This window comes from Lissotriton helveticus, chromosome 11 (assembly GCF_964261635.1).
Source record: "Lissotriton helveticus chromosome 11, aLisHel1.1, whole genome shotgun sequence".
Lineage (NCBI taxonomy): Eukaryota > Metazoa > Chordata > Amphibia > Caudata > Salamandridae > Lissotriton > Lissotriton helveticus.
In genome coordinates, this window is record NC_136072.1 from 1014807502 (window position 1) to 1014832492 (window position 24991).

General features: G+C 43.3%; 1 protein-coding gene across 3 annotated transcripts in view; it reads left to right on the forward strand.

Moving 5' to 3' along the window:
* Window positions 1-24991, forward strand: part of CMKLR1 (chemerin chemokine-like receptor 1) — a 363562-nt gene that overhangs the window by 156537 nt on the left and 182034 nt on the right. Inside the window, exon 2 of one of the 3 annotated variants that reach the window (XM_078667413.1) lies at window positions 17834-17922. The exons of 1 other annotated variant lie outside the window; for it this stretch is intronic. The gene's annotated coding sequence lies outside the window, so the exon portion shown is untranslated. Of the gene's footprint in view, window positions 1-17833; window positions 17923-17980; window positions 18153-24991 lie in introns of those variants that run through there. One more of the 3 variants, XM_078667415.1, reaches the window with a different exon arrangement.

Consider the following 24991-nt stretch of genomic DNA (forward strand, 5'->3'; position numbering starts at 1 on the left):
TTAGCACGTGTGTGTGCTATGATTGGAAAATTTCTAAACAGGTTAGTGAAATCTGGCTCACTAGCTATCATCTCCCATCGCTTCTTCAAGATACGTTTAATCCTTTGGGATTGCGTTGAATGTTTCATCACAAAAACAATTCTGTCATTTGGCGATTTTTCTGTCTTTTGCAAAAGATTCTTCCGGTCCATCTTCGAAACTTTTAGGACAGCGTCCTGAAGTATATTCATAGGGTAACCTCTTTCTGTGTACCTTTCTATTTGTTCTTTGAACAGTTCGTCACATTCTGTTTGATTAGATGTTATTCTTTTGATGCGTATAAATTGAGATGTGGGTAGGTGATTCTTCAAATTCAAAGGATGTGCGCTGGTGTAATGTAACGCATTGTTCACATCTGTGGGTTTACGATGCACGGTGGTGGAAATCCCTTGTGCTGTTTTACAAATCTCTATATCAAGAAACTGTATCTTGTTTTCTTGGATGTTATGTGTGAACTTGATTCGGGGGTTACATTCATTGAGTTCCCTGATTCTGTTTTCCAGCTCATCTTTGCTGCCACGCCAAATCACCAGGATATCATCAATGAATCGCAAGAATAGGATCAGATGTTCTGTCCACCCTCTGTTGGATAGGATGTGTTGTTGTTCGAATTGTGCCATGAAGGTGTTAGCATAAGAAGGGGCACCAGAAAAGCCCATGGATGTACCTGTTTTTTGTAAAAAGTATTGTGATTTCCAACTGAAATAGCTGTGAAATAGAGAAAAATGTAGAAGCTCCAGTAAAAAAACACATAATGGTTGATCTAAGTCGGATTGTAACAATCTCCATTCTATGGCTTCTAGGCCCTCTGTGTGTGCTATCGATGTATAGAGTGCCACCACGTCAATGGTGCACAGAATGGTAGTGTCATCAATCGAATCATTCACTTCTGAAAGTTTAACCAAACAATCAGTAGTGTCTTTCAAATATGTTGTCCAGGATTGTACCAGTGGTTGTAAATAGTAGTCGACAAAGTGTCCAATGGGTTCATGAATAGATCCGCATCCTGCCACGATGGGTCTGAACGGTGGGTCATGGAGACTCTTGTGAATTTTGGGCAACATGTAAATGTGTGGCACTTGTGGGAAATCGGTTCTCAAATATTTACCAGTCTTAGCATTGATGATGCCAGAATTTTCTGCTTTCGAAATGATCTCATTTAACAATTTAAAGAGTTCATCTGTAGGGTCACAATCCAGTTGAATATATGTCTCAGTGTCTTTCACATGGTCATTAACTTTTTGATCATAAAATGATGTGTCCATCATCACGAGGGCACCTCCTTTATCCGCAGGTTGGAACGTTATCGTGGTGTCCTGTTTCAATTTGTTGAGTGTCCGTTTTTCACTTATTGACAAATTCTGTTTCTTAGGAGGTTCATACCTAATGGCTTCCAAGTCTTTTTTTACTAATGTCTCAATAAAAACCACAAAAAAACCAATGGAAGGCGGACGACCACAACGCACGGTAACGAAGAAACTAACCTAGTGGTAAACATATCTAAACGGAAATTAACGCAAGAAGAGACACAAGTTTTGAACAAGGGGACATCATTTGTACCAACTTACGTCGCAAACGGATTAGAGACTGAAATTGCTCTATTTAAGTTTTTACGTAAACTACGGCTAAAATGGTTCTTCTCCTCAACTACCACTGATGGTAGTGGACGCCCACTTGACAAATTCAGACCTAAGAGTAAATTTATGTCCCCTATCTCACATAAGATATTAGACAACTTTGAGACATTAGTAAAAAAAGACTTGGAAGCCATTAGGTATGAACCTCCTAAGAAACAGAATTTGTCAATAAGTGAAAAACGGACACTCAACAAATTGAAACAGGACACCACGATAACGTTCCAACCTGCGGATAAAGGAGATGCCCTCGTGATGATGGACACATCATTTTATGATCAAAAAGTTAATGACCATGTGAAAGACACTGAGACATATATTCAACTGGATTGTGACCCTACAGATGAACTCTTTAAATTGTTAAATGAGATCATTTCGAAAGCAGAAAATTCTGGCATCATCAATGCTAAGGCTGGTAAATATTTGAGAACCGATTTCCCACAAGTGCCACACATTTACATGTTGCCCAAAATTCACAAGAGTCTCCATGACCCACCGTTCAGACCCATCGTGGCAGGATGCGGATCTATTCATGAACCCATTGGACACTTTGTCGACTACTATTTACAACCACTGGTACAATCCTGGACAACATATTTGAAAGACACTACTGATTGTTTGGTTAAACTTTCAGAAGTGAATGATTCGATTGATGACACTACCATTCTGTGCACCATTGACGTGGTGGCACTCTATACATCGATAGCACACACAGAGGGCCTAGAAGCCATAGAATGGAGATTGTTACAATCCGACTTAGATCAACCATTATGTGTTTTTTTACTGGAGCTTCTACATTTTTCTCTATTTCACAGCTATTTCAGTTGGAAATCACAATACTTTTTACAAAAAACAGGTACATCCATGGGCTTTTCTGGTGCCCCTTCTTATGCTAACACCTTCATGGCACAATTCGAACAACAACACATCCTATCCAACAGAGGGTGGACAGAACATCTGATCCTATTCTTGCGATTCATTGATGATATCCTGGTGATTTGGCGTGGCAGCAAAGATGAGCTGGAAAACAGAATCAGGGAACTCAATGAATGTAACCCCCCAATCAAGTTCACACATAACATCCAAGAAAACAAGATACAGTTTCTTGATATAGAGATTTGTAAAACAGCACAAGGGATTTCCACCACCGTGCATCGTAAACCCACAGATGTGAACAATGCGTTACATTACACCAGCGCACATCCTTTGAATTTGAAGAATCACCTACCCACATCTCAATTTATACGCATCAAAAGAATAACATCTAATCAAACAGAATGTGACGAACTGTTCAAAGAACAAATAGAAAGGTACACAGAAAGAGGTTACCCTATGAATATACTTCAGGACGCTGTCCTAAAAGTTTCGAAGATGGACCGGAAGAATCTTTTGCAAAAGACAGAAAAATCGCCAAATGACAGAATTGTTTTTGTGATGAAACATTCAACGCAATCCCAAAGGATTAAACGTATCTTGAAGAAGCGATGGGAGATGATAGCTAGTGAGCCAGATTTCACTAACCTGTTTAGAAATTTTCCAATCATAGCACACACACGTGCTAAAAACATCAGGGAGATACTGAAGAACCCGAGACAAACTCAAGGAATGACCTTTAAAGGGATGAGAAAATGTTACAATTGTGGTCAGTGTAACAATGTTACTGTAGGCAAAACGTTTCATCATCCATTCACAGGCAAAGACATAGTGCTTAAACATAATGCTGACTGTAACACCACAGGTGTGATCTATGCGATCACATGTCCATGTAGTTTAACTTACGTGGGAAGGACGTCGCGAAAAATAAAAACGCGCATCATTGAACATAAGAGCACAATTCGCAACAGGTCATCTACTTCTAGTCTAGCAACGCACTGGACCAGGTCCAATCACACAATTCCACAAATAAGATTCACAGTATTAGAAGTAGTTGAGAAATACACAGGCTAAGATCACAACACAGCATTAGCCCGACGAGAAACATTTTGGATCAAGAAATTGGGGACCATGACACCGGGTGGGCTCAATGATCAGTATGAGATGCTATGTTTCCTTTAAAACGCAGTGACACCGTGTCACTCGGTCGGGTAGCATGTTTACCTCTTATGATAATTCGCGGTAATCGATGTGAATGTTTCATGAACTCAATACCTAAAGTAAATACTCTATAATGCATGATAACATTGTTTTACATCTATGTACCATCTTGTGTATAGTGTTTGAATTGTATTTTTGGATCCTCAGCCATGACTGATCAGGAGCTGTTTATCAAACAGGAGATCAGGATAATCTCCTGGTATAACAGTTGAGACCATGCATGCAACAAAGAAGAGATTGACGCATGTTGATAACCCTTGTTCTTGTTGTTGTTTATAAGATCAATAAACGATCATCTCTGAATGTTATAGCTGGTTGTGAGAAATAGACGTTTTTGCAAATATGATATTAACGCCTTGTGTACAGGATTGACTACAATTTCTCTGTTCGTTATTTGACACTGAGGGAGCCCCAACCACATATATTTCTTCACTATTTGATTTTATGGCTTAAATGATTTTTTGCACATCAGAACGGTATAGACGACTATGCACGCATGATAATGACCCACATGTCTGTTGAATATATTTCGTTTCGTACTGGGCCCATAGGGAAGCACACGTTAATGTTCACTCCACGCAGCTCGATAAGTCCCATTTCTAGCTCCATGATAGCTGGGTGTTTTTAGGTCACTGATTGTAGAAACCGGTGACGGACCGGATGCACACGCCGACACTCGACCCAGGGCTGCAGGCACGCTATTACGCGACCGCCAGGTAACCACTGCTTTAGATTATTAGAGCCGCTTAATCATTCAACTTAATAGTAAAAACTCGCATACTAACAAGACTCTTGCGGACCTGTTGGCTTGTAGTTGTTTCAAGACGGCTGTTTGGAGGTAACCACTTCACGACGCACACATATGAATAACAGCATAGAGGGTGAACCGCCAACATTGGGGTAAGCGTTTGTAAGATTTATGCATTGAAATGCCAAACTCAATGGTGATTGATGCAGCATCAGAGTATCTAATTCGTTGCTGGCTATTTGCAGAATACTACTGACGTTGACAGCGTATTACACAGTTTTTTCAAACTAGACGGTCATGGTGAGTGGTCTGAAGACCTTTGACACATTAACCTGATGGGAACCGGTTGGTGCTTAGATACTTATGGCGCTTGTGGGGGGTAACTTGGGTGCTTGTTAAGACGACACACTGATGGTTAAGGTTTGGGAGTTTTGTTCACTCGCACTCATTTTTTAATCTTTTGAACACTGGCACTGGCTCATTAGCCTCACAGTCTGTTTGGTGTTAGTAACGGGTTCAGCACATGTTGTCATCTTTAGACGCACTGGGAAATTGTAGCTAAACCTAAATCTGAAATATGTACATTGCGAGAGTTTTGATTGTGATATCATATAATATTACTTTTGTAGTGCCCTGACACGGAACTGACGTACATGTCATCAGAATGAATATTGTTTTCAAGATTAAGTTATACGCCCCTGAAGAAGGGTCAAAGAGACCCGAAATGCATTGGGAATTTTCTTTGTAAATTATCCTATTGTTTCTATTTTATGTACAGTGTGGAACTTACCATTGTTTGATTTGTGTCTTGTACATTAAGTACAGCTGGAATGATTAGTACTGAACAAGAGTAAATTTTTGAAAACAAGTGAAATTAATGGAATAATGTGATTTATTTTTTATGATGATTTGGGACCATCTATGTGGAAGTTGATTTACATGTTTTGAAACCTAAGGGACTAAGGGTGAGCTCCCAGTTAGACCTGGCTGCTGCCAGGCCTCTACAGGGCTAGTTTTCAGAGAGTTATGGGCACAACTCACAACCGGGTTGCTCCTAAAAATAGTTTTAAAAAAAAGTACACACGTTTAACTGGTTGACAAAAGGAGTGCAGGTCAGTTTCAATACATTGCAGTTTAGATACAGCCCACCCCACAGACCAGCACCCATCAAACTAATAGATTATGGCTTCTTTTAGAGAGATATCTAACCTCACATTGAATCAGGCTGAAACTAAAGTTTATGGAACAGAAGAAGCAGCAGACATTTATGCATTGATCGAACAAGTTCGTACGTTCAGTACATCGAAGGGCACCACTTCACAAATGTTGAAGCAACTAGAATACACTATGCGTAAGGAGGTGAATCAACGTTTACATGCGACAACATTGATAGAATATCACAAGGTTAAGAGAATACCCAGAGGATTACGCATAGCGTTGAAACCGATGTTGTTCAAGTTCAATAAAGCATTTATGATAAAGTGGCAGGCTATTCTAAATAAATGTTCATTGGACTTAATTCTCTTGATAATAGAGGAACTTTCACAAATATTAAAAGATTTGCAAGAAGATATATTCAAGCTCCAGCAAGATCTCACAAAGAATATACCAACTGAGGATTGGACGAAGATACTGGAAGACATCAACACAAGGTTGGATGTGCATGCGAAGGAGGTACATGATCGAAAAATTCGAAAATTCCGGAGGGATACAATCGATTATAAACTTGATGAAGTTTACACGTGGGCGGAAGCCTACGCACAGAAGAGATACACTAGCAGACCGACCCCAAGACAAATGTCTTCTGAAGAGAGTGTAGTACAGGAGGATGAACTTTCATTGCAAAGAGCACCTGTACACATCCAGATGAGCACCGATCAAACAGCAACAAATGTGGCTGGTCCATCAAAGAGTACTCAACCGTCTTTTTTAGCAGAAGGTCAATCCTCTATACACCTGCCAGACCCACCGGTAGAAACAAGACCAGACGTACCCGGAGGGGACAAAACCACCAAAAAAACAATGGAAGGCGGACGACCACGACGCACGCTAACGAAGAAACTAACCTAGTGGTAAACATATCTAAACGGGAATTAACGCAAGAAGAGACACGAGTTTTGAACAAGGGGACATCATTTGTACCAACTTACATCTCAAACGGATTAGAGACTGAAATTGCTCTATTTAAGTTTTTACGTAAACTAAGGCTAAAATGGTTCTTCTCCTCAACTACCACTGATGGTAGTGGACGCCCACTTGACAAATTCAGACCTAAGAGTAAATTTATGTCCCCTATCTCACATAAGATATTAGACAACTTTGAGACATTAGTAAAAAAAGACTTGGAAGCCATTAGGTATGAACCTCCTAAGAAACAGAATTTGTCAATAAGTGAAAAACGGACACTCAACAAATTGAAACAGGACACCACGATAACGTTCCAACCTGCGGATAAAGGAGGTGCCCTCGTGATGATGGACACATCATTTTATGATCAAAAAGTTAATGACCATGTGAAAGACACTGAGACATATATTCAACTGGATTGTGACCCTACAGATGAACTCTTTAAATTGTTAAATGAGATCATTTCGAAAGCAGAAAATTCTGGCATCATCAATGCTAAGACTGGTAAATATTTGAGAACCGATTTCCCACAAGTGCCACACATTTACATGTTGCCCAAAATTCACAAGAGTCTCCATGACCCACCGTTCAGACCCATCGTGGCAGGATGCGGATCTATTCATGAACCCATTGGACACTTTGTCGACTACTATTTACAACCACTGGTACAATCCTGGACAACATATTTGAAAGACACTACTGATTGTTTGGTTAAACTTTCAGAAGTGAATGATTCGATTGATGACACTACCATTCTGTGCACCATTGACGTGGTGGCACTCTATACATCGATAGCACACACAGAGGGCCTAGAAGCCATAGAATGGAGATTGTTGCAATCCGACTTAGATCAACCATTATGTGTTTTTTTACTGGAGCTTCTACATTTTTCTCTATTTCACAGCTATTTCAGTTGGAAATCACAATACTTTTTACAAAAAACAGGTACATCCATGGGCTTTTCTGGTGCCCCTTCTTATGCTAACACCTTCATGGCACAATTCGAACAACAACACATCCTATCCAACAGAGGGTGGACAGAACATCTGATCCTATTCTTGCGATTCATTGATGATATCCTGGTGATTTGGCGTGGCAGCAAAGATGAGCTGGAAAACAGAATCAGGGAACTCAATGAATGTAACCCCCCAATCAAGTTCACACATAACATCCAAGAAAACAAGATACAGTTTCTTGATATAGAGATTTGTAAAACAGCACAAGGGATTTCCACCACCGTGCATCGTAAACCCACAGATGTGAACAATGCGTTACATTACACCAGCGCACATCCTTTGAATTTGAAGAATCACCTACCCACATCTCAATTTATACGCATCAAAAGAATAACATCTAATCAAACAGAATGTGACGAACTGTTCAAAGAACAAATAGAAAGGTACACAGAAAGAGGTTACCCTATGAATATACTTCAGGACGCTGTCCTAAAAGTTTCGAAGATGGACCGGAAGAATCTTTTGCAAAAGACAGAAAAATCGCCAAATGACAGAATTGTTTTTGTGATGAAACATTCAACGCAATCCCAAAGGATTAAACGTATCTTGAAGAAGCGATGGGAGATGATAGCTAGTGAGCCAGATTTCACTAACCTGTTTAGAAATTTTCCAATCATAGCACACACACGTGCTAAAAACATCAGGGAGATACTGAAGAACCCGAGACAAACTCAAGGAATGACCTTTAAAGGGATGAGAAAATGTTACAATTGTGGTCAGTGTAACAATGTTACTGTAGGCAAAACGTTTCATCATCCATTCACAGGCAAAGACATAGTGCTTAAACATAATGCTGACTGTAACACCACAGGTGTGATCTATGCGATCACATGTCCATGTAGTTTAACTTACGTGGGAAGGACGTCGCGAAAAATAAAAACGCGCATCATTGAACATAAGAGCACAATTCGCAACAGGTCATCTACTTCTAGTCTAGCAACGCACTGGACCAGGTCCAATCACACAATTCCACAAATAAGATTCACAGTATTAGAAGTAGTTGAGAAATACACAGGCAAAGATCACAACACAGCATTAGCCCGACAAGAAACATTTTGGATCAAGAAATTGGGGACCATGACACCGGGTGGGCTCAATGATCAGTATGAGATGCTATGTTTCCTTTAAAACGCAGTGACACCGTGTCACTCGGTCGGGTAGCATGTTTACCTCTTATGATAATTCGCGGTAATCGATGTGAATGTTTCATGAACTCAATACCTAAAGTAAATACTCTATAATGCATGATAACATTGTTTTACATCTATGTACCATCTTGTGTATAGTGTTTGAATTGTATTTTTGGATCCTCAGCCATGACTGATCAGGAGCTGTTTATCAAACAGGAGATCAGGATAATCTCCTGGTATAACAGTTGAGACCATGCATGCAACAAAGAAGAGATTGACGCATATTGATAACCCTTGTTCTTGTTTATAAGATCAATAAACGATCATCTCTGAATGTTATAGCTGGTTGTGAGAAAGAGACGTTTTTGCAAATATGATATTAACGCCTTGTGTACAGGATTGACTACAATTTCTCTGTTCGTTATTTGACACTGAGGGAGCCCCAACCACATATATTTCTTCACTATTTGATTTTATGGCTTAAATGATTTTTTGCACATCAGAACGGTATAGACGACTATGCACGCATGATAATGACCCACATGTCTGTTGAATATATTTCGTTTCGTACTGGGCCCATAGGGAAGCACACGTTAATGTTCACTCCACGCAGCTCGATAAGTCCCATTTCTAGCTCCATGATAGCTGGGTGTTTTTAGGTCACTGATTGTAGAAACCGGTGACGGACCGGATGCACACGCCGACACTCGACCCAGGGCTGCAGGCACGCTATTACGCGACCGCCAGGTAACCACTGCTTTAGATTATTAGAGCCGCTTAATCATTCAACTTAATAGTAAAAACGCGCATACTAACAAGACTCTTGCGGACCTGTTGGCTTGTAGTTGTTTCAAGACGGCTGTTTGGAGGTAACCACTTCACGACGCACACATATGAATAACAGCATAGAGGGTGAACCGCCAACATTGGGGTAAGCGTTTGTAAGATTTATGCATTGAAATGCCAAACTCAATGGTGATTGATGCAGCATCAGAGTATCTAATTCGTTGCTGGCTATTTGCAGAATACTACTGACGTTGACAGCGTATTACACAGTTTTTTCAAACTAGACGGTCATGGTGAGTGGTCTGAAGACCTTTGACACATTAACCTGATGGGAACCGGTTGGTGCTTAGATACTTATGGCGCTTGTGGAGGGTAACTTGGGTGCTTGTTAAGACGACACACTGATGGTTAAGGTTTGGGAGTTTTGTTCACTCGCACTCATTTTTTAATCTTTTGATTACTGGCACTGGCTCATTAGCCTCACAGTCTGTTTGGTGTTAGTAACGGGTTCAGCACATGTTGTCATCTTTAGACGCACTGGGAAATTGTAGCTAAACCTAAATCTGAAATATGTACATTGCGAGAGTTTTGATTGTGATATCATATAATATTACTTTTGTAGTGCCCTGACACGGAACTGACGTACATGTCATCGGAATGAATATTGTTTTCAAGATTAAGTTATACGCCCCTGAAGAAGGGTCAAAGAGACCCGAAATGCATTGGGAATTTTCTTTGTAAATTATCCTATTGTTTCTATTTTATGTACAGTGTGGAACTTACCATTGTTTGATTTGTGTCTTGTACATTAAGTACAGCTGGAATGATTAGTACTGAACAAGAGTAAATTTTTGAAAACAAGTGAAATTAATGGAATAATGTGATTTATTTTTTATGATGATTTGGGACCATCTATGTGGAAGTTGATTTACATGTTTTGAAACCTAAGGGACTAAGGGTGAGCTCCCGGTTAGACCTGGCTGCTGCCAGGCCTCTACAGGGCTAGTTTTCAGAGAGTTGTGGGCACAACTCACAACCGGGTTGCTCCTAAAAATAGTTTTTAAAAAAAGTACACACGTTTAACTGGTTGACAAAAGGAGTGCAGGTCAGTTTCAATACATAAAAAGCAAAGTACCCAGAAATATTGAAAATGTGAATGGTCCAAGTTTGTTGCGTGTGTTTTTTTTACTTTTGTGCAACGTAAGGCAATCGACAAAGGTCCCGGTGTTCTGTTTTACTTTGTATGCCACATATCTCAGGGAAATTGTTTCAGATGCCCCTAAACCAGACCCGGTACCACTGTAGACCACCCCCCTCCTCGAAGGAGAACACGAGTTCACCCCACTTTACACTGACTGCCCTTTTGTTTCGACACCCCCCCTACACAAGATCCGCAATACCACACGTGGGCAATCTATGCAATGTGCAGTCCATCAATGATTATGCCTCCCGCACTACCAGTCCCTCTGGGCTTAAAACGCCGAGATGGAAGGGACTGCACCCGGCGGAGATAGGTCGAATACGTGGTAAGTAAAAGCCTTTTGGGTTTATGCGCGCGGATGTGCCTTAAAACGCTGCCCCCACCCCTTCTTTTTCCCCTTCTTTCTGCAGGTCACATCGGAACATCGACTAAAGAATGGAGAAGACCCAAGCAACACGCCATGGTTCCGCGGGGACAAATGATACATTATCCATGGGGACTGCCCCTGAGGACATGACGACTTTGGGTGATATGAATGCACGCGTGTATGACCGGATGTGTATAACTCGACTGGATATACGTTGCACGCGTTGACTCGATAAGAGAGATGTTTTCGTACGACTTGAGTGATGAACGAACGACCGATGGAATGGGGAAAAAGGGGGTCTGAGCATGGCACCTATACACGACGAACAATGCAACCAAGAATGACGTGCACCTACGAGTAGGTTCATACGGTAACTAAATAGGGGAAGGTTCAGGACTATTCCAGGGTGAGGTTCACCCAAGTACCCTCCTCCTGGAAGACTAAGAAAATTATCAAATGTCTAAGATTTACCACCTCCCACTTGCACCCTCATAGACGTGAAACTCGAAACTGCCCATTGTTCCCCCGACTGACACCCCCGTTGCCTCAGCCTGGATGCCCATTCGCTAAAAACGATCCTAAGATCCCACCGTAAGTACTAGCCCGACCAGGTTAGTTCCCGAACAATTGACGAAAGTGTAAGTATTTGCAACAGAGGCCAACTGCAAAAGACAGCCAGGCGAATTAAATAGGATACTAAGGATGCGCAGCATGCAGGAGGAAAATTTTTGGCCAAGTACTGTTCTATGTTTTGTCTTGAGTTCTGCATATAATCCATGTACCCCCCCCCCCACCTGAATTCATGTGTACGTAGTGTATGGATTTACGTTGTCCCTCAGTCTGTGTTTCTATATAACGTGACCCTACTGTTTCGTGTTGTGTGCGCATTAAATGGCCTATTACTGTACACGTTTCTCTCTCTCTCTTTTTCTCTCTCTTCATGTTGTACGTGTACCGAATAGTTCATTTAAAATGCGGACGACTCTCCCTCCGAGGGTCCCCCTGTTCCCTCTTCCTTTGTGTGGTAACGTTGTGCCCCGCCGGCACGAGCCTAATTGGTTTTCGAACACAAAGGTGTTCGGCAAATTGACAGAAACTAAAACAATTGTAATTTGCCATATTACTACCTCTCCTTTCTGTAAAATGATGGAACTTGAATTGGCTATGAAGGAAAGGACAGGTTAGACGACTGAAGTCCCCTAATCTGGCCTTCTTACAGGAGGACTATATGTCAGTTGCTTTCTGTTCTCAGCTCGTTAGAAACAATGCCCAGATTGCCCCACCCCTCTGCACCCAAGTACGGATGTCCAAACGTCCCCGTTTTCTCCCGATTGGCCCCAGCTCCATAACACGAAGTATAACTGATGACCCCGATTAACTGTTGCCCCCCCCCCCGAGAAAAGAATGTTTAGCCACTATCCCCCTCTCTCATGTTGATAGAAGACTGCCAGGGCTAGGGTCAGAAAGCCACATACGTCATGAATGAACGCCAAATAGACTTAGTACAAACTCAGTAGACATGCCTGTATACATGCTCCACAGTGATAACTCCTGACCGTGACCGATGAAACGTACCCCCAACTACCTAGATCTGGGACGGAATTGAAATGTATAAATGCCTTCTCTTGCCAGTTCGCTAAAACCTGTTTTGTACCCATTCAAGGATACACAGTCACCGGAGGAGAGGGGCTGGACGTGACGCACAGCCTGGCCACAGATCATGAGGCGCGTGTGACCTCGACCTAAGATGGAGCCGCAGAGCAACGGGACGCGGGACGATGCACCACTCTCAAACGCAGAAAATGAAGGAACGGAGGGATGCTTTGAAGCCCTCTACTTGTTGACCCACGCGTGCCAGAAGTCCCCGCCCCTTTGAGCCCGATTGATGGACCTGCCTGCGCATCACCCTTTGCTCCCTTGGTTTGTCCCAAAGATCTGGTCCCACTCCGTCCTCTCTTCCCCCGATTATCCGACAAAACCTCTCTCTTTTCCTTTTTCACGTGGATTTTTGACTCAGAGAAAAAGAACAGCATTTAGGTAGAGTAGGGTTTGCCGCGAAAGGAGAAAGAAATGCAGGTGCCCAGCATGAGGCACCCTTAAAAAGATTAGTTAGGAAACAGGACTGTGGTCTAACAGCAGAGGACAGATCACACCCTGCGACGTGTAAAGGAGGATCAGAGCTGGACCTATAGCTCCACCGCCGGTGCTCAACAGCGCCAACGAAAGAAAACGAACTACCAGAGCCTACCAGTGATGACTCACTACCAAACAAAAAAAAAAAAAAGACACTGTGACGAAGACCCCCCTTTGGTTCGGAACTTTCTACACCCCCCCTTGACTAATTGCTTGTATTGGACTAAATTCCTCCCTCAACCACTTTTTGCCTGTAAAATGTTTCATCGGTCACTTTTTAAATACGACAAATGTAAATTTATATGTATTCCACCTCGTATGTCGCATCAACTGCACACGATTATATGCAAATCCACCAGTATTGACAAACGCTATTCCATTGACAACACACGACTATATGTACACCCCGTCAGCTATGATAAACACGCAAATGACCTAACTTATGTTAAAAAGCGGCGACTGTGGAAAATGACAATGTATATGTACATAAGCGGCGTTCATTTGTGTTCACCCTCGCCACTGTTGAAGGTAAAGCGAAAGTCACGTAACAGTGGCCCTGCCATCTTGTCCCCTTTTAGGCCCCATCACTAACATAGATAGTAGCCATTTTGTGTGTTATGACCTCTCTGCCCACTGCCAATAACCTGCGTCTCTCTCTCTCTCCCCCACTCCCCAGCCTCGCGAGTATTCCCCCGCGCCCCGACAGCCCCCGGTCTCTCCTGCTCGGGCCATAAACGCACCTCTAAACACGACCCTGTCTCCGTGCTGAACCCCTGCCCCCTCGCTCTTTCATCCTACCCACAGAACAGGCCCTTTTGGTAACCTCTTCCTCCCTGCCCGATTGCCCGGCCTGATCCCAGGCCGTCACCTAGTCCAACAGATGCAGTTTATTGCCCCTACAGTAGGACCTCGCCTCACATCAGAGGAACGGTGATTAATCAAGGCCTTCACACCCCTAGATCTGACCGACACCCCTGCATTCCTCCCAGGAACACCCTTCCTCTCTTCTGATGACCCCCCCCGGCTACACCTGGCCTCTCGACCCAGTCCCATGTCATAAACCTCGGTCTCGTGGATGTACCCCCCCGGCCCCGCATAGCGAAACGTGATCTTATCGCCGGCCCAACCTTAGATCCGACCACCCCTCTTGCCCTCGTGTCCGGTTGGAATGTCCGGCTGCAGATTACGGTCACATGTTACATTTGGGAGGGGGAAACAACATCAGAGCGACCGGTATGGGAATAGGCCTGAAGCTGGGATTCCAAACATGCCTTTTCCGCACTTCAAAGAGTCTTTATTGCAAATAGGAATGTTTGTACATCATAAACCTGTGTATAAAAGACAGAGCCGTAGAGACACTTGTTAGAGCACCTCGAGAAGATACCCTGTTGTCTGATTTGACGTGTTCTGTTCCGTCGGAAATAAACTCCTGTTTCCTGCCTTCCAGTCTCCAGCGCCTGCCTCTTTATTTGGTAATCGTGAGTTGGGTGAGAAGCGGCTACCGCCGGGCAAACCTAGGAAAGGGGTAAAACGACCTGATCTGCCTGAACCCTTTTTCATCACTTCCCGCAGGGGAAACTACCATAACAATGCATGCCTTACATCACATGCCTTTACAACGCGGTCGTTGAAATGATCGCGTTGTTACAGCACGAACCATTACATCGCAAGTCGTTGCAACGACTTGCTGTAGGGAGCGCACTGGTGATGGATTTACAATCCAACACCTTCCATGCTGTTGGAAACAAACTGGAGTAGGTATAGTAAATTATACTATTCCTAAGTCCAACGCGCCCCCTACAGCAAGTCGTTAAAATGACTTGCGATGTAATAGTTCACATTGTAACAATGCAGTCATTGTGACAACCGTGTTGTAAATGCATGCGATGTAAGGCATGCAAAGTAAAGGTATATATTTATCCCTGAGCAATGGTTCATATTAATTCATTATTGTATAAAATGTGTCTACAATACATCTTGCTTCCAGTAAGTGTTTAGACAGACCTGGCAGCTCACAAGGCATTGACTTTCTTTACAACGTCTCCCTGTGAAGAGCTGATATCACCTCTTGGTAGACAATATGAGACAGAAAACCGTGAACAGAGTGAGTTTTCAATTCATGCGTGGAGGCTCTCCTTGTCTGATGTCCATCAGTGTTCTTCAACCACTCCAGGGCAGGGCATAAGCGGAAGTCTCTAAAGCATTTGTCTTGTTTGGGGTCAGAGGTGTGGCGGGCAGGGTGGCTCTCAGGCAGTGCTCAGCATCCCCTCTCCATGGCCCTGTCCATATGGAAGCTCCCTCATGGCTGATGAAAGAAATGGACTCGGGCCCTGAGCCCCTCACCAGACTCCACGACCTAAGCTCCAACTCTGACATGGTGAGAGTTTTCTCAAAATTGGTAGGTCTGGATTTGGGGATTATGTAGAATGTGTGGCCTTCAACGGGAGAAGCCTTATTATCAAGATGGCTTCTGCATCCCTTAAATAGTGTTGGATGCTCCTGAAAGCAATACTCTCCATGCATTGAAGAAGAAACTCTCCATAGTCGGTGGAATACTTCACCTGGCAGCCAATGTTGTGATGGTGCAAAATACTTCCTAGGACAGAACCAAGACTGTCGATGCCTTTTAGCAATGAATAAAGATGCTGACACAAAGCGACCAATGGACAAAGGCGGCTAACCCAAAGTCCACTCTCTGTTTTAATTAGTAGTGTCAGAGCTATAAAGAACAGCTGAGTATTAATCCTGGTCTCTTTCCATATAAATGCAATATGAATGTAAATTGTAAGTAAGAAGCACTTATAAGGGCACGTGATGAGGCAGTTTTCCCAGAGATGTGGTCTACATTTTGCCCTTGGGCTCAATGAAGCCGACTGGGTTTAACTTGAGGCTCACAATTGTTGATGCTTACGTCTGTATGCCATCCTGAACTGCAGGGTTTGGGGTTGTGCTGCATGACAAAGCAGTGCACCCCCATCACATGGTTCATGCTGAATATTCATGTAGTCCTAAAGCACCAGCACTGAGAGGAGGAACACCTGCCCAGAATAGGAATACTTTTTGAAGATCATAAGAGACACCTGTTACCTCTGTCAAGCAGATCACGGAGGGCGTCCCTGCAGCGAAGGTTCAGCTCAACACTTCATTCCACTGGATGGTTTGAATGAATGAAATCAGCTAGGTTTGGGAGGACGGGTACATTGTTTGCCTGAACGGACATCGATTCTTTTATGTAATCTGGCTGCACTCTGGCGTTATTCTTTTGAGGGTAGATTAGTACCATAGTAGGGCCCAGGGGGCAGATTTACATGCCCCTTGCGACAGCTTTACGCCGCCATTGCGTCACTTTTGTGACGCAGCGGCGGTGTAAACAATGCGCCACTATTCGACATATTTACAATGTGACGCATCTAGTTAGATGCGTCATGTTGTAAAGCCCTGCGCAACATTATACCTGAGTCAGGTATAATATGCAGGGTGGGCGTTCCGTCGCAAGGAAGCCCCGTAAAGGTGACGCAGTGAAATCTACAAGGTTTCACTGAGTCACTTTATCGTCCCCGCTGCGCCAAATCCTTATGCCTGCTTGAAGTAGACGTAAGGAGTGATGCAGCATATTTGGTATAGGGCACCCCTGAGCACTGCAGGAGTTGCAACACAACTCCAGCACTGCATCACCCTTACTCCGACAGATGCGTCACGCATCTGTCTATCCTTACGCGATGCAGCACATCCATGGTAGTGCATGGGATTTTTTGAGTCACGCAAAATAACTGGCGCATCCCTGCTAATATGCAGGGATGTGCCAGTTATTGTAAATCTGCCCCTAGTTCTTTCTATCCCTGTTGTTTTATTGCAGGTTCGGGATTGTGGTTGCACATCGAAGCACTGTCTAGGACATATTCATGCCATTGGCCCTTAATGATGACTTTCATTCTGAGGGCCAAGGTAATCCTGACTCTCCTGATTTTGGCACTGGCGTAGAGGTTTCCCCCTACAACACATGTTGCCAGGATTTACGTAGCAACATTTGTACAGGAACATTTGTTTGGGAAAAGTGTGTGATTCCGAACTTTACAAACTGGGGAAAACTCGTGGACTACATTGCCCCCCATTCCGACCTGCAGAGCTCAGAATGGGGAGCTAATGTCGACGAACCGAACTGAGGCACAGAAAGTTCCCCAGGCAGAACTATCTACGCGTTGCTATTGTGTCACCAGTAAACAAAACCTTTGTATCGTACAATACATAAGATTATACAGTAAGCACTCGCAGAAGCAAATATATTTTTCACTACAGTAAACGACAAGCACAAACTTCACTCTAATTTTCTGGGTGACTGCTCCCAAAACAGCTAACTGAAACAAAAATCCCTTTGCACCTGTTGTAATAAGCATGTGTTTCACTGCAAAATTCAGCGTTCCCATTACAAATTTCCGTGCAGAAAAACAGAACTCCATTCCAACATTTGTTAGCAGAAGCAAAACATCTGTAGCTATTTCCCTACCGAGTCGTTTGCCAGCACAGAATGTAACACAAACATGCATTTCTCTCTTTGTAGGAGGAAGACGGCAACAGGATAGATACTCGGAGAAGGTCAGAGGCTGCTAGCAAAAAGGACAACTCTCTGGAGCAAAGCCCCTCCTGCAAGTAAGTCTCCTCGTGTTTGCAGCGTGACGTAGCTCCGATGCTCCTGGAGGGCTCTGACGCTGAGCAGACACTGTGGGATTTTCATTACTTAGAGCTGAGGTACCTCCGGTCCAGCAGTCAGTGATAGGAAGCAGGAGGCTGCTGCGGCGAACGGATTCACTTCCGAGCGGTGGGATGGAGGCACTTTTATTCATAATTCGGGTTTAACAATTGTTTGTGCTTTGCCTCTGGTATGTACACAATTTCTACAATTTGACTTACTTTTCATCTTGCCTCTAAATATTGGCTACTTGCTGGGCACAGATTGTATGGATTAAAAATATCTAAGGCCTTATATACTACCAGCTTTACGTAAGTTACTAAACACGATTGCCCTCTCATTACATGGCTGGACTCCAGTTTTTTTCTGCTGATTTTGACTGTGTTGCAGTTAATTGATAAAATGTAAAGGTTTCTGACCTGAGCTGTTGTTCATTTGTACTGTATCTGCACCAGTTGTGGCTTAGGTTGACGATGCTATACGTCAAGCTGCCTTGACTTTGCTTAAAGGTATGATAGATTTTCTGTGACATTGACACTTTAGTTTGACTGATGGCGCCATGTCTTCAGGGACAACATTTTTTCTTCATTTAAGTTGCTTCTTTTAGGTGACTTTGTGATCCAGAACTGTAGTTCTCTTCGTTCAATTTAAGTAAAGCATCAGCATGCTATCAATTCCCAGAATGCACTACTACATGCTTAGATGAATGTTTAGGGTGGTACACGGTGTCCCTCATGATATGATACGAAGACATCTTGTAACCGTAATAATACCTTTTATGGATCAGTGACAGCTGTGATGCAGATGTTACAGGTGTGTATGAATATACTGACACAGAAAGGGTTGAAGTGACATAGCATACCCATGCATGTGATGAACTGTGTCCGTCACTGGTCACTGACTAACTTGGAAAGAGACTGACTGCTCCAACAACTAGATGGAACTGATTGTGTCTCTACTGGGCAAAGTTAGGCAGGAGCCTGCACAGGAGGGGGAAATATTATGGGATATTCGCATTTTACAGTCAGAAGACAGAAAGGGCCTACTGCGCTCGCTACACATACAACACACTGAATTTAACTATATCTGGGATGCTTCTTCGTCTTGTAGACTACTACATAACTGACTAAGAAAAACAAGACATTTTAGTGATTACTTCATTTGAAGTCATCATTTAAGGATGCTCTCCAGTTTTAAAGGATTTATAACCCAAACAGGGGATAGAAAATTATTTTTGAAGTTTAAATTAACTTTGAATGTTTTTTAAGAGTTTCTCCTCCTTGGTTTCTCATATTGTAATGTAAGCAAAAAAAGGCATTGTTTTCGCATGTGGACGTATATATTCAAAACGCTATTGCTTGTAACTGGAATCAGAAACAACCATTTACTGCAACGAGGTGGGGAGAGCCCTTGAATTCAGGTATAACTTTTGTTGGAGACCTCCCTGAGAGCTTTTCATGCTTTATGCTATTGATGTATATAATGGAAGGCTGTTGAAACAATATAGAGGATGGGGAAAGAGGCGAAGGATGGCAGTGGAAACAGTGTGAGGGGAGGTAAGGAGTTGATAAGAAGAAAAGAGAGAGCGCAGAAAATGGGAAGGGTATTTGGGGAAATGGAAACCTAGTGGAAAGTAGTGAGAAGAAGGAAGCTAGAGAAATAAGAAAAGAGGAAAAGCAGATGGGAAGGAGCAGGAACAACGACCTAGGAGGTGATGGGGGCGTCTATAGCCTGTGGTGGTTGAAAGCAAAATGTGAATGACACTTGAAGGGGGCTGACCCAAACCCCTCGATTTATGGAAATGGTTTCTTTATTTAAAAGTTTTACATGATGCCGAGGAGTCAGTCAATGGTGCTTTTAAGCCAGAGCTAATAAGGGTCTGACGGATAGAATGTCGATACTTCCATGTAGAGTTGTCTCTTTGCTGTTACAACACTATCTTTCCAGTCCAGGGCTTCTCAGACGTTATCAGATTTGTCAGGGCAGTTGGGTTAGTGGAAGCAACGAAAGACCAGAACCTCCAAAAGACATTAGTTTGTCATTGCCATCAGCTTTTTATAAATTCTTTGCAGCTTATATCCCATGAACTGTTTCGGTGTGTGAGTCGTATGGTGATTTGTTTTTATCATTCCACTATACCAACACAGTTATGCTAACATCACCTACACAGATCTCAAAGCTGCAGTTAATTTCACTAGACACCCCGACCATAGAATAATCCAAATATGTTGCATCTCTTTTAAAGGTACTATGTTTGGAATCCAGATGTAAGTCTGAGTGAGGCATCTTTTTAATAAAATGTGCCATATGTATGGTATCGCTTTTTAGGGTCATATCCTGAATCCTAAAGTACTTCATACGGAGATGTGTAGTTTTATAAAAGATCTTCTTGTTCAAGGTACTGATTGCTTCATAAGTCTGCTTGTTCTGTTTATAAGTCTGCTTGTTCTGTTTGTGCCAGCATCCTCATGTCCGATCTCCTGATAGGAGCCACTCTCACCATGCCAGGGCTCATGCTAGGTCAGGATTTGGATCCTACCAAAGTTCTGATTTGGGCACAGTTTGTATTATACCAAAATCAAGGATTGTATTTGTGTCAAATGTATGAATATTAACTGCCTATGTTTATGAGTGGCCTCTATTAAGGAAAGCTTTTTGATCACAATAGGGCTCTGAATAGGACAGCGTCTTTTGTTAAGCAGGAGCTCTGATTAAAGTAGAGTTCAGGGTAGGGCAGCTGCTCTAACTGTAGTCACACATCATGGATTCGTGGGGTAAGTCGTGAGGGGGTGACACCATGCGTTACCCGCACTGGGTGACACCAACCCTAGTGACGCCACTGGGGGGGCGAGACTTTATATGAGGAAACAGTTTGGAGATGGTAAAATAGAGAGGCGAAGGAGACGAAAGTGGTGGATGCAAAAAAAATTAGTTTGGTCCGATTTGAGTAATTCACCAGTCCTGAATTTTTTGGGGCATTTATAATTTTCTATTTTCTGTGAGAAATACATAAGTATAAGTGCTGAAAGACACAAAAAAACAATGCATTGTCGACTTTTACCTGAAATATGGCAAATTGAAATCCTTGAGGGAAGATGGATGGTAAAGTGGTACGATAGATGGCAAAGTGAGAACGTGAGAAAGTGGACTGAGAAAGTGAGTTAAGAAAGGGAATGAAATGAGAAAGATGAAGAAAGGGAAAGCAATAGAATGAGATGGAAAGAAGTATAGAAATGATAGAGAGAAAAGGGAAAAGAGTCCGACAGCAACGGAGTGGGTGAGCAGAGGAACGACTGGGTTAAGGAAGAGGCACGGGGTGGGTGGCAGGAGACAGTGATATGAATTTATCCAAAGTCAGATGTTAGTAGCTTATAGAGTTCTATATTTTACTGCATTTTACCTTTGGATTTGTAAGTCTAAATTGTAGGTGCCAAAATGGAAACGAGTAACAAGAATGACTGGGTCACATATAGCTGGTATGGGACGCTGTAAATGTGAAAGGCAAAGAAAGTGAGGTGTATAGAAAACAGTCAGGCGGAAAACTGAGAAAGATAAAGGAAGAAGAAAATGACTGGGGAGGAAAGATGAGAAGGCAAAGGGTGAGAGTTATTGAGGCAACGGAAGTGATACTTTTAAAAGTTGGAGGAAGAGGGGGTAAGGAGAGAGAGCTGTGGCAGAAAGACAATTGAGATTGGGAGGGGGAGAGTAAGAGTGCAGAGGGCAATATAGCACGTGTATTTCAATGGTAGTGGTGGGCATATTCAGGTCGCACATCAGTATCTAGTGGCTTAAATTAATAAATATATTAGGTATACTTTGGGTGGGCTCTCACAAACAGTACACTTCGCTTCCAAAAAGGACAGTATGGAACTAATTATTCAGGATAGTTCCTAGCAATATCAACTGCAGTTTGCTGCTCCTGCACACCGTTTATAAGTGCTTTTTAAATTAACACATTCAAAAACAGTTTAGAATCAGGCATCCAATTAGTACTTACTTTCCTTATTTATTGTTCTTCTTTGGTACAGGTGGATAGTATTTTCAGTAGTTGAATTAGTAACCCAAAACACACCAAAGGTGATGGGAGGATGCATGCAATAAGTCTAACCACTGCAAATCACTTGAGGTAGTATTTCAACCCATCGATCTTTTGCTCAACAAGCTACCTCAGTTTGGACCCACCCATATGCAAATCAGTCTTGATCCTGTTCAAATATGAACAGTCAAGCCAAACTGCTAAACGAGGCCCTCTCTGAACTGGAACACAAGCAACCCAAGACTGCTTTTGCCCTGATAGGGGCTATTCATTCAGGTGGAGTCTTCTTCCAGTGGCACAGTGAGCACAGGACCCACGTCTGGGAATTCCCATGACCACTTTGGGAGTTACAACAAACATGCAAAAGGTAGATGCTTGCAATATGTCTAACCTTTGGCAACCGCTTGGCGTAGTATTTCAAACCATTATTAATTTTCCCACCATGCCAACTCAGTTTGTCACTTCCTATTACTTCATCTTTGCACTGCCACTTGAACCAAATTTAATGAGTTACATCCGGAGTGAGTATATTTACATTTCGAGTAATTTGTGACTTCTTTCAAATTTAAAGTTAGTATATTCTATGATCTTTTCTACTTTCATATTATTCCCAAACTATAAGATAAACTTACTAAACGGCTGACCATCAACCTATTTTACTTTTAAACGTCTTGTATTCTGAGGTGACATTGCAGGTTCTCTTGCAATGAGTTTAACAAGAACTATATCATTATTTGCTTCACTGGCTCAGTGCAAAACCTAGCTCCTGTTTTTATGTGCCTGCAGTGTATAAAGTAAATTCATTCAACTAAAAATGTCTCAGAGTCTTTTAGAAAGAAAGAACTCAAATAAATATACTTTACTCAGGGTTTCAGAGCTGTATTGTCTGAAATTAAAGCTGTAACCGATTAAGCAGAATTACATAAGGGATATAAACCCCTTGCGGTAAACCCCTTCACCTAAAGGTTACTGTTGGACCTGGCCCTCTCTGCAGGGTCACTCTGAAATGTTTTGCATTCAACCTACCTTTTTTCTGAAACTGCTGTTGCTGGTTTTAAGGACTCTGTACACTTTCCCACTGCTAACCAGTGCTACAGTGCTTGTGCTATCTCCTTTAAACATGGTGAAATTGGCTTGCACCCAATTGGCATATTCAATGTACTTGTAAGTACCAAGTAAAATGGTACAACATATACCCAGGGCCTGTACATTAAATACTACTAGTGGGTCTGCACCCTTAATTGTGTCACAACTTAAGTGTCTCAGGCCTTCCATCACAGCCTGTCTGTGCAGTTTTAAACTGCCATTTCGCACTTGCTAAATAAACCTTTTCAAAGGCCCTAACCTCTCTATGTAATACATATAAGTCACACTCAGGGTAGGCCATAAACAGCCATAAGGCAGGGTGCAGTGTATTTAAAAAGCTGGAAATGTACTTTTAAACTGTACATGTCCTGGTAATAAAGATGATCAGATACCGCTGCCAGTCTAAATCCGGCAACCAGTGCCCCACCCAGTCCACCGGCAGTGCACTCAGCAAGCACTGTCGTAGATGCGAACTCCTGAAAGGGATCAGAGCCAGTTACCTGCGAGGCGAGAGCGGGGCTGTCTGGCGGCTCAATGGGGCTTCCCTGCGGGGCAGACTGCTTCTCCTTAGCACTTCTCGGCCTCCGGTGCCGATCTCTTTACTCCGGCAAACGCAGCTCACTCAAGGGCGGTGAGCAGCGGTGTTCTCCATGAGCGCTGGGCCAATCCCGGCGCGGTGCTGCAGGCGAACCCCCGACCACGTGGCACTTCTCTCCTTCCCGGCCGGGCCCAATCGTGGCGTGGCTCCTCAGTCAAGCCTCCTGCGATGAGCCAATCAGAGCGCGGCCTCTCCGATTACGTCAGCGGGCCGGGGCCGATGGCGGTGGTTTCTCGCGCTGTTCTTTGTCCCGGGCAGCGGCAGTGATTTGTAGACCTGGCGATTCGGGGCACAGCAGCCCCCCCCACAGGGCGCAGGCTATAGGCAGGCCGCCCACGATGTTACCAGTACACTCGGGGATTACTAACGTGGGGGGACAGCAGACCTACGGCTGGCGTCAGTTGCGTGCCGATGAACACACAGATCCTCCCACACGGCGGGCAGTTGGTAGTATAGCACAGACTGAATAAAGACGTGCTCACAGCATCTTGGTTCTTCTTGGGAACTTTTGTAACCCTGTGTTCCAGAAAGAGGAGGCCAGCTCTTCTCAGGCCCTTGGAGACTCTAGACAGACACAGCACACAGCAACGTCTTGGTTTCAAGCAGGTGGGGGGAATCACAGCACACATCAAAGTTCCCTTTTTCTCTCCTTTAGTTGAATCAGCAAAACAGCAGGTCAGCCCCAGAGCACACAGCAAAGGCAATCTTCCTTAGTTTCTCCAGCTGTTCTTCTCCCGGCACAGGCTTCTTTTGATTTCTAAACACAGGATTTAAAAAACATCTTCACTAAAAGATGTGTTATTAAATTCTGAATTCAAGGGTACCAGACTCCATGTCTCCATCTTGTTCCTATGGGAAGATAGGCTGGTAAAATGGTACACAGCCTTCCCCATTTTGTCCTATGGGCAAGATGGCCTTTCAATAGTGAAAAAGAAATTGGCTGTATTTCACTATTAGGACATGTTACACACATCAGTACATGTGGAAGAGGTGTGGCGCCGCGGCCAGGGCGACTGACGCTGGCATCTGGGGATCAGGGTTCGATCCCCGGCTCCGGTGGCAGGTTAGCCCAGCACCATGTGACTCTGGGCAATAGCTCACTTAATCTTCCCGACGGCCCCCAGCGCCTAGAGACCCTTACGGGTGATTGTGCGCTTTACAAATGTGGATTATTATTATTATTATTATTATTATTATTATTATTATTATTATGTCCTACCTTCCACATACACTGCACCCTACCCAGGGGGGTACCTTGGGCCTACTATAGGGGTGTCCTAAGTGCACAGAAAGGGAAGGGTAGGGCCTG